This window comes from Octopus bimaculoides, chromosome 13 (assembly GCF_046866305.1).
Source record: "Octopus bimaculoides isolate indiv1 chromosome 13, ASM4686630v1, whole genome shotgun sequence".
Taxonomy (NCBI): Eukaryota; Metazoa; Mollusca; class Cephalopoda; order Octopoda; family Octopodidae; genus Octopus; species Octopus bimaculoides.
In genome coordinates, this window is record NC_142940.1 from 49,700,110 (window position 1) to 49,711,956 (window position 11,847).

Here is an 11,847-nt window from a genome sequence, read left to right on the forward strand (position 1 = left end):
TTTATATAATAAATCCTTCACACAGAGAATGAGAAAAATGAATCGATTGATTATATAAGGACAGTTTGATAATATTCCGCGGCGAAACTTCGAAGTCACTGTCAACATTTTAGAAATATTTGATTCTGTATTATGGGTTGCGTTAATGTTTGTTTTTCTTAGTCATTAAGAAAACATTAATTATTACATAAAGTATCAACTTTACATTCTTTTACACTTGTTTGGAAATAAATGAATGAATAATTTAATCTTTCGTTTTCATTCTCTGTTCTATCCATCATAATTATCTTTTTCCGTTTTCTTTCCTTCACTTATTCCATCCCTTCTATGTATTTCTGGTTTTATTTTAGTCTTCAGTTTTTTTTATTTTATTCTTTTTAGATTAATACGGGATGAGCATGTGGGGGGGGGGGGTTATTTCGCTTAGCAGGCAGCCTTGGCTCTCTCGTCGCGCGGACCATAACCTTCTTAGCATGTAATTAACAGGAAAAATAAACCATTTCATGTTATTATCGCTTCTCCCACCATACTTTGTTTTTACGGACACGATATTTGTTTTAACAATGTAGGGTTTCCAGGGGGATTCAGCTGAGAAAGCTACGCTAAGTGTGTCTATGTAAACTTAAATCTTTGTTTCTATTCAGGGTGCATGGTTGTGTGTGTTTATGTGTGCAATGTCGACGTTTCCATTAAGCATTCTATATCTCCTGCCTTAAGGACAAACCAGTCTATACAACAACACTCAAATAAACACAGGCACGCGTGTGCACTTTCGAATCCACCCTAGAGTAGAGGGGAACACAATATCAGCACTCCCGAATTATCGAAGCATTCGATAGTTTTATACAGTGTTGCTCATAGTAGTGGAGGCGCAATGGCCCAGTGGTTAGGGCAGCGGACTCGCGGTCATAGGATCGTGGTTTCGATTCCCAGACCGGGCGTTATGAGTGTTTATTGAGCGAAAACACCTAAAGCTCCACGAGGCTCTGGCAGGGGATGGTAGCAAACCATGCTGTACTCTTTCACCACAACTTTCTCTCACTCTTACTTCCTGTTTCTGTTGTGCCTGTAATTCAAAGGGCCAGCCTTGTCACACAGTGTCACGCTGAATATCCCCGAGAACTACGTTAAGGGTACACGTGTCTGTGGAGTGCTCAGCCACTTGCACGTTAATTTCACGAGCAGGCTGTTCCGTTGATCAGAACAACTGGAACCCTCGACGTCGTAAGCGACGGAGTGCCAACAACAAAGCTCATAGTACTGAATCATTCCACACTTTTATACCTTTATGAACTGAGTGGTTGAGATTTAAATATGTTAGCTAGAGCTACAACGGATTCCAACTGCCGATTCTTAAGCTAGCTTATCAAATCCATTTCTCCGCATTATTCGCATCCGTGACAACAACTTATGGATAAACTTTATAGACTGTCGATAATTTTATTTTACTTTTTTTGTGGAAGGAACTGTACTTATGCCATTTGCCAACATTCAGAGACCGGTGAGATCAACATGACTGATGTTTTTATTGACTGGTTGTAATCTCGACAGGTTGCTTGAGAAGTGAAAGAAACTCGGAGGCAGTGGCGGCTTGTGTATAGGCACTGCGGAACTGCAGCATCCCTTATTTTCATTCAATATTATCGATAACATTCAATATAATGAGTCGTTTATTTTTTAAATTGTTTGTTTTTACTTGTACATTATATAATCCTTAAGCTTAATATCAGTAGCCATACTCTCGTTCATGAAAAATTACAAAATGCCTTTAGTCCAGAAAATCAGACTGCAGGTGGCATATCAAAACGTTTTCTAGAACAATTAGAAATAATCCTTCAAGGAAATGGACAAAAGCTGATAGTTCAGACATTTGATGGTGCAATGTCATGAAAGGCAAAAAAAAAAAGCAAACATAGAAACAGTTTATAGTAATGCACATCTCATTCACTGTTATGCACATCAATTTAATTTAATAATAAGTAATGCAGCAAGTATTACACGGAACGCAAGAATATTTTTCTTTAAAATTTTGGCTATTCCAACATTCTTTCCAAGATCACCATGACGTGTATCCATTCTCAAGAAGCATATAGACGTCAATATTCCACGCCCATCCTCTACAACGGGTTTTCAAACGTTTTGACTTGCGGACCCCTTTATATTTCAGGCTTTACCTTAGGGACCCCCTTATGAACGCTTATCAAATTTATACATAAATATTTGCTTAAAATAACATATATTTTTACATTTATTTATTTAACAGTATTTAACAAATAGGTTTATTGTCAATTAAAAGGTTTCGATTAAAAAACATATATAAAATCAAATTGCCCATAAAAAGTATTTGCTGTCCACGGACCCCCTGTCTTGTCCTTGCGGACCACAGTTTGAAAACCCCTGCTCTACAAGGTGGAACTTTAACATACGGACCCTGAACAGAGTTCATGAAAATTTGCAACCTTTAAAAAGCTGCCTTACTGAAATTCATTCAACATCAAATGCAAGTTAGACCATAGCAGAAGTAACAGGAATTTTTAAATACTTGAATGGTGGTAATTTCATGTTTTGGTTAGATTTTTTTCATCAGATTATACCTCATGTTGAAGTAATTTACAACCAAATGCAATCTCGAGAAATTTAGTGTGTTTAAAGTCAATGAATAACAGATTTCAAAATTGCTATTTTAGAAATAAGAAACTCGAAGTAGTACTGTGAGAATGCTTCAAAGACACTCATGGCAGAAACAAAGGAAGTGTGTGCCTGCATATGTGTTGATATAATGGATAGATATTCTTCCACTAAACACTTAATAACTGCTAAATTATTGAACAAGAAAAGCTTCACTAATTTTAAGAATGAACTGTCTACAAAAGAGATAGCACTGACCACTAAAGCATATCCCATTATTGACAAAGAAAATCTTGAAACTGAACTGAAAATATTCTATTGCAGATCCGATATGCATGAATATTGCAAATTAATTGAGCTGCTGAAATTTATCTTGGAAAACAATTTAGATGGTGTTCTTAATGAAAATTACGAAATTGATAAAAATCCTCTTGACAGTTCCCATGACTACATCAGAGGCAGAACGCAGCTTTGCAACACTGGAAAGAATAAAAACCTTTAAAAGGAGTACGATGAATCTTGAAAGACTAAATGCACTTGCAGTGTTTTCAATAGAGAAAAATTTCTTTAATAGTCATCCAATGTTCAAGGAGAACATTGTTACCCCTTTCGCTCAAAGTAAAACGAGAAGAGTGGATTTCATTTTTAAATAAATAGATCAAGCTTGAAACAATTTATTAATAGATAAAAAGCAATTTTTTCGTTTAGGGTTTTATCAAGTTTATGCTTAAATTTTCTTTTAATATGTGTGTTTCGTTTTACACAATATTAAAACAATGGCTAACATTTTTCTGAAGCAGCACCCCAACTAATTTTAACCACGAGCCGCCACTACTCGGAGGACTGTCCTTCTGGGAAGGAAAGACCATATAAGTGGTCAGTGTGGAGTTAGATTCGTGTACATGATATGAGTAACGAGAGAAAGAGAGATGAGTAAGCAGGGTAAAATGAGATCGATCAGCTCTGAGTAGCAGAGTCTGCTTATAGTACAAAGAAAGAGTGAGGTATCAGACGGTCGTGAGTGTGCTAAAGATAACAGCTAAATCACCCTTAAATCACACAATTTTTTTTTTTTTTTTTGTATAATCGTATGAATTCCTCCGTGTAAAACACAAATGCGCAAAAATTTTCTGAAAATTCCAAAAAATAGATAAGTCATGAGGGGTTAATGCAGGGTGCTCAAACTAGAATTCTGCCGTCTTATTTGTTGGTCTTGCTTTGTTAGAATTTCCTGTCCAAACTATTTCTGATTTCCTTGTACTTCTTTGGATTCCACTAATTACAATTGCTGCATAGTCTTCTGTATTCATCCTAAGGTGTTGCAAAAGAAAAACATATAAATTGAACCATTTTTATTAAAATAGTACCTGATTTTATGTCCACCCTGTATTCTAAAAGACCTTGCGGTACATTTCTATGGTGTGTTGAGCCCTTTTGATTACTACTTCCCCAAGCAGATGAAATTGCCGCGATTGGAATGATTTTCAGTAATAAGCCTACTTGATTAGGGTTTGACCTGGGGCTAAATAGCTACTCGTTCGTGTTTACGAATATATGCACTGAAACGGAGACGAATGCGCTCTTTTGCGAATATGAAAATATGCACATGAAAAATGTTGTTCACATTGACGAAAAGTAAATAAATTGTCCTTATATATATATATATATATAAAATTTATATGAACACGCATGCGCAAATGTAGAGGTGTGCATACAAAAGTTCATGTGCACACATGCATAACGTACTATATCTCCTTGCTTTTTCCCCCTATGCAAATGGACGAAACTTTACACATCCACCAACGAACACATAAGCGCGCACTCGGATGAATGCACACGCACTCATATTAAAAGCGCACACAAACGAGGACTTGCAAAAGCTATCACCGCTCCATACGATGAAAGAGAAAGAGAAAGCATCTTTCCCTTTCTCTCTCTCTCTCTCTCTCTCTCTCTCTCCTTCACTCTGTTCCTTTTTCTTTCCTTCTCTCACTGTTTCTTTCTCTTTCCCTCTCTTTCTTTGTTTCTTTCTTTCTTTCACACCGTCACTTGCACCCTCTAAGTCACGCGTTCTCTCTCATCGTCATTAGCCCCCTCTCACTGTTACTAGTTCCCTCTCTCTCTCTCTTTCTCTCAACTGTTCTCTCTCCCCCTCAACGTTACAACCTCTTTCTCCCCCCCCTCTTACCGTCACAAGCTCTCTCTTCTCTCTCTTACTGTCATAAGGTCTCTCTCCCACTCTCAGCCAAACGATCTGTTTCTCTTTCTTTCCCCTCCTTCAAGCTCTCTCTCTTTCGCCAGCACAGGTTCTCTTCTCTTTCTCTCACCCTCTCCATCTCTCTGTCAACCGCTCTCTTTCTTTCTTCCACATATGTTCTCACACTACACTCTCATAATGTCTTACACTCTTTAAAAAAAAGTGAACGTTCTCATCATCATCATCATCATCATCATCATCATCATCATATTCTGGTCTGACCTTTTCTCTTATACCTTACCCCTCTTTATTATTTTCCTTGCATAAAAATTTCCCCTTCTCACTTGGGCTCCATATTCTTAGAAGCAATATGGTGACTTCACTGGTGCTTGTGGTACAAAAAAAAAAGTACCCAGTACATACTATAAAGTGGTTGATTTCAAGAAGGGCATTAAGGTGCTGAGGTGACAGAATCATTAGCATGCTGGACAAAATACTTAACAGCAATCCATCTGTCTTACGTTCTGAGTTCTAACTCCACTGTGGTTGACTTTGCCTTTCATCCTTTCAGGATTGATAAAATAAGTTCCAGTTGAGCACTGGGGTTGATGTAATTGATTTATCCCTCTCCCTTGGACTTGTTGGCTTTTTGCCAAAATTTGAAATCGATATTAGGAAGGGCATCCAGCCACAGAAACTTTGCAGGCAAACACTTGAACACAATGCAGTACTTGGGCCCATTGGATCTTGTCAACCTATCCAACCTATGCCAGCATGGAACAGAGATGTTAAATGACAATGATGAGGACTAATATTACAACACAATTATTGTTAGTTATGTTTCTAATGCCCTCTACGCTGCTACTATTGGTAATTCCGGCGTCAACTGTTGTTTGTGTGTAGTGTGCTATATAATATATTTCTAGTACACTCCTGTTCAATGCTGTTTCAATGATAATTAGTCAACAGCCTTCATTTACAGCAAAGCAATTTAATTCCACTTCTGGCACATCGAGTTAAAATACTTACCCATTACTCTTTGCTGACATTGTTATTTTTTTTGTTTTATTTTTTAGTGGATGATGTTGCTTGCTATTAATTTATTTTCACACCGTACACACACACACACACACACACACACACACACACACACACTTATTACTGTGAGGCAGGATTGGTGAAGTCTTTGGAGAGTTTGCCATAGCTAAAAAGTAATGTAACATACATTACTGAACTTAGTGTGATTGTTTATTTATGAGGAAGAGGGGGAGAGAAAGCAGAGTGATAAAGGGAAACTTCCAATGTGTTTTGAATTAACTATAATTTTGTAATTGTAATTTGGAAATAAAATATTTCCTGTGTGTAGGATTTCGGAATAGCTTTTCTTTCATGTATAAGTCAATTAGAAATCGTATTTTCTAAATACATAAATATACAGTATGTTTTGAATTTGAATTTTTTTTTTTCTTCTTAAGTAAATTAAAATATTGGCGAGGCTTTTAAATATCTGGGTTCTTTATATTCTTTTGATTTGAAATTCTAGAATGAAAAAGTATGCTGGTGTAATTAAAAATTTGATAATCAACAATCTGGTCCACAAATTTTTCCACATGTAATCAAGTAAATTGCAGATATACAGAAATATTCATTTATGCATGATGTCTAAATTCCACTAATTCCAAAACGACTCAGTAACAAATGTTTTATAATTTCTCAAATATCTTTCAATAGATGACTTCTGAAGTTTCATTTGAATCCCTGTCTTTACACTGTAAAGTATTAATTCTCTTGTACACGGAATATGTTTGTATGTTTTCCTTAATTTGTTCACATTGTTTATGCGAAGTAGAATTTCTTAGTTTGTCATTGATGAAACATGACTTTCCATGGGTGTGGACTGTTTGACATCTTTAGAATGTGTTACAGTTCTCACACACACCTCTTGTTTATAACAGAATTCACTAGAGTGGTGAGATTGCTTATTTTTAATCCATGTCTCACTCTATGGCTTTTTGACAAAATGATTGCAAACGTTCTTTAATAATTCTTGTTTGCCATTTACAATACATTACATAACATATAATTCAAAATATTAAATATACCATATTTTAAGCCTCAATTGTAATAGTTTGATATATTTTCAAATTATAGAGGACAGAATGAAGAAAATAATTATCAGATGTACGAGGAGGTGCTGAAAAGTTCCCGGCTTTAAGGATATTAAGAAAGGTCTGATTCCCAACCTTCTGAGTTTTCTTACAAGGCCACAAAAAACAATTAGTGTGTGAATCTGAGAAGGAAATATGTTGCATACAATCATAATTAACTAATCCTCCTGTATTTTCTTTTACCAAAAGCCAAGAAATTTTCAGCACCCCCTTGTAAATTCTTTATATCATAATTTATGTTAATTATGAAGTATTTGTCAACCTGTGGGTTGAAGTTAAAATAATAGACAGAGAACACCACTGGAAAATATGAAAACTAAAGGAAGCAGCACATATGCTAAGACACAACAATGTCCTAAGCAGACTGAGTGCAGATATAAGCAGCATATTGGGAACAGGTATTAAGGAAGGATAGGAAAATATTAGATTTATAAGTCCTAAAATTCACTCCATAATTGCCCATAGGCATATGGCATAGTGGTTAAGAGTGCGGGCTACTAACCCCAAGATTCCAAGCAGTGACCTGAACAACAACAATAATAATAATAACATCGAAAAATACCTTAGGAATGAGAACCCAGGTTCGAAATTTCCCCAAGACACCTGAAGAAGGCTGGAGGGTAGAACAGCTGAAATGTTGTGTTAACAACAAACAAGATGAGGACAAATATCCGTCGAATGTAAATAATGTGCAAAAAGATTGTTATGTGGATTGCTGTTGGCAGGAACTGGCAAAACATAATGACTCATGTGCTCATGCACTCTCACACATCATGTCTGTATTTATTTGCAGGTGAAGATGTCAAGATGGAAAGAAAATTAGTTTTTTGATAATCTTTATAAATATTTTGTACACTGTTTCTAAGATAACTTTTACATTCCACAGGTAGTAATCATACATACATTGGTTTATAATGCTTCCTCTCTACTTTCCGTGCATGGGAGTTGTATATCCTACATCAGAATTGTATGTATTCTCTGATTATACTTTTCTCTCAACTCTCTCTCTCTTTTCCATTTCGCTGTTGTCCATTCATATAAAACTCCTATTAAATAATAGCCTTTCTTTATTGTTGCTCAGAATATTCTGAGTGCTGCTACTGAAAATCAGCTTGCAGATCAACAGTTAAGACACTAAATGCAATGTGAGCTAAACACACTGGATTTGCAATTTCAAGCATTGAAATATTATTTCTAGAATTAGAAGTAACTCCTACAATTAATTAGTGTTAATTGAATTTAGTGGCGTTGTGATGAGACCTGAAATATTTCAAAGAAATGCTATCTTCTCCCCATTCCAACACACATGCACACACACACACACACACACACACACACACACACACACACACACACTACCATCATTATGTAAGGACTTAGAGAGCCCTAAGGAGAAATTCCAAGGTTATAATAATAAATTAGATTATTAAAGGGATTGGAGTCAACAAGTTCAATAATGAGAGAAGAAATGTGTTCAATTTGGAAAAGTTTAATAGTTTGAAGTTAGAAACGGATAGTGTTCAAAATGAATATTTTAGTATTGCAAAATAAAAGCTGTATTTTGTGTGCAGTAAGCTTAAAAAAATACAGAGCAATGAAATATTCCAGTAAAATATAGATTGAAAACAGATATCAAAAAAGGAAAAAAGAAAGATAAATTCATTGGACATATGAAGAAATATCTTCAGTTGATACTTTTTAAAAATATTTCTCGTTTTGAAGGTTGGTAGGTGGGTAGATAAGTTTTTAAATAGTTATACATTTTTTTGCCTTTTAATTTAAATATACATATTTTTTTTTAAAGATATTCTGCTAAAAGATATGTAAAATATGATTGCAATTTTAGACTTAAACTTTTATACTCTATACCTAGTGAACAAAAAATATGTACCCACATCTCACCACACATTTTTCTCTGTGTGTGTGTGTTTATACAAGCCTTCATATAAGCATTATCTTACATAACTATACTATAAAGTACTATATACATATGTTTATTCACATGTGTCTGTGTCTGCGCACATGTGGATGATATGTGTACTCTAACATCGTTTTATGTAACATGTACAGTTTTTTTTTATGTGTATATGCTCATCGTATAGATTTTTCAGAAAATTTCTTTCTCTAGCTATGCTATATGTTGACATTTGGAACTATCTATTTTTGTAGAAGGTGCTGGATTCTGTTGTTGAAGTATCTCTATATACCTGTCAGGAAAAAAAAAAAAAGAAAAAAAACTAGAAAGAAAAAAGTGAAAATGTGTATCGTATTTTTAAAAAACTTTAGTAATTTTTCTCTTTCCTGTATTCAATCTTCTCAGATACCAATATATTGTACTCTTTTATGCTAACCTTAGAAATAGGAAGATGTCGTCTGTTGCACCATCTTGTTAGTCTATCTTGATATGTGCTTCTAGAGCTTTTATTCACAGAAAGTAGTCTCTTAAAAGACAGAAAACAATATGAAAGAACCCCCTCCACCATTTTTTTTCAGAGCTTTTTTTTTATATTCCTATTTTCTTTATTTTTTTTGGCTCCTTCATTTTGCTTTTGTATTAAAGTGTACAAGTGAACATTTTTGTGAGATATTAGTCAGAATTGTTTAACTGGAAGTAAATTTTGTAAGGAGTTAATGTTGAAATATCATTTATTGATGACATGTTCTTTTTATATTGTTCTTTGTCGGAAGTGGTATTATGTAGACTGGAAGAAAAGTGGACTAGAGATGTGATATCTTATAACAACATTTGAGTGATGTTCTGTTATTAGGAGCTGTGACCTAATAGTGAGATTGAGTAGTGATAGAAGTAAAGAGACAATAATGGCTTTAAAATCAGTTTTATTGTTAAGAAATGCTTCCTAGCACTATTAAGGTCATAAACTCTTTTTCGATAGGCTTGAGAATCTCCTTGAAAAAGTATTCACATCTCGGCTCATCCTTTTCTGTAATGGCAGAACAGTGTTATTTGTATAGTGCTAGTCTGTCTGTTAAATGTATAAAGAAAAGCAAAGAAAATGTTGATGTGGTCAGAGAAGTTTGCCACTTACTACGTTTTTTGTAATTTATTTTTTATGCCATTAGATCAGCAAGTTATTGGTTGACATCATACACACACACACACACTGCAGACATACACATCATTATGCACACACACACTATGCAGACATACATATTATTATACACACACACACACACACACACACACACACACACACACACACACGCATGTGCACACACAGGTGACTGAACAAATGTAAGAAAGTAGCACTCATCACATTTGGTTGAAGTTACATGTATTTTACAGCAGTTTGACTCAACACCACATTACTTAATGTTTCATGGGTGCATAAGGCATGTGCATCAGATGTTTGGTGACATATATGCATAGTGTGTGTGTTTGTGTTTGGGTGAGTGTTTTAATTTTCAATGTTATTTGGTTTTGTATTTCTGTGTATTTTCCCTTTTATGTTTTGTGTTTTCCTTTTGTGTTTCGTTTGTATTTCCTTGTGAGTTTTGCTAGTCCGTGTGTGTGTTGTTTGTTTAGGTGTGTTTTCAGGTGAATACTATTTTTGAATGTGTAGTTTGTGCAGGAAGTTTTTTTTGTTTTGTGAGAGAGAGAGAGAGAGAGAGAGAGAATATGTTATGAACATTGCAGATTTATCAATAAGATATGCATATATACAAAATATATATATAAGAAGTCAATAAAACACATGCACGCACACACATACAAACACAGGCATACACATAGAGATGTAAGACTACTCTGTATAGATAACTTGCTATTTAAAGTTTTGCCATGGCATTACTCTGAGTTTCTGGCTGAGCAATCATAAGATGACTGCTTTGTGAGAAACTTTGTGGTGTTTGTTATAAGTTATTAACAAATAATATAAACTTTACTATAAATATAATTTTTTTTTTTTTGTGTTCACACATTTTATTTGAAAATTCTGTATTACATCTTATGCACAGGTGCACATTCATATGCAATATAATGAAAATTATATTTAGAAAACTCATATTTGCTGTTCCCTCATATATTCATATACATAGAAACACCAATGCCTGAACATTCACTCTGTCCTCCTCATATTCAACTAAAATCTGTGCAGATGATGGATAGTGTTCTGTCGGTATCTCTCTCTTTAATCACATAAAAAGGTGTAGGATTATTTCCTACTTGCTTTTATTACTTTCTCTAAATGACATTTGTAGCACATTGAACTCATAATAACATCAGTACTTCATAGTGTTTTTCATACCATGTTAAAGTCCCACTTACATTTAATGTATGCTTTATAAGGAATAGAAAGCTCATAATGAGCACCACCATTGTTTGGGATGTTATAATATACATTAAGAGCAGCAATCCACCTACACTCTTGTGTAATAAACCACAAGTGATGAAAGCAGTGACCTGCCCACATTTTGTTAAAAAAAAACAAAAGACAAAAAAAAAACAACCTTTTATAATGCCCTTAAATTTTTTAGCAGTAGTAATTTATAATTCTGCAACTAGTATTCACAAATTTATTGAGAAAAGTACGATATGCATAACTTCACAAAGCAGAATTTATAACTCTAATCTGTTTGGTGGTTACATGGTTCTGCCAGTACTGGGTATGTGAGGTGTGGTCAGATTGGGATCAGTAGCAGCTAGCTGTAGGTCACAATGACATTCAATAAGTGGCACACTACCCATCATCTCAGAGTATCAGTCTCTTACTATAAATTGTTGTAGTTGTAGATGATTGTGACAGCATAATGTGTTCTCAGATTATGAATGCGGAGACTCAGTGCATTAACTCTAACATAGGTGATCACTTAAGGAACCAGTTTTTCTTGTTAATT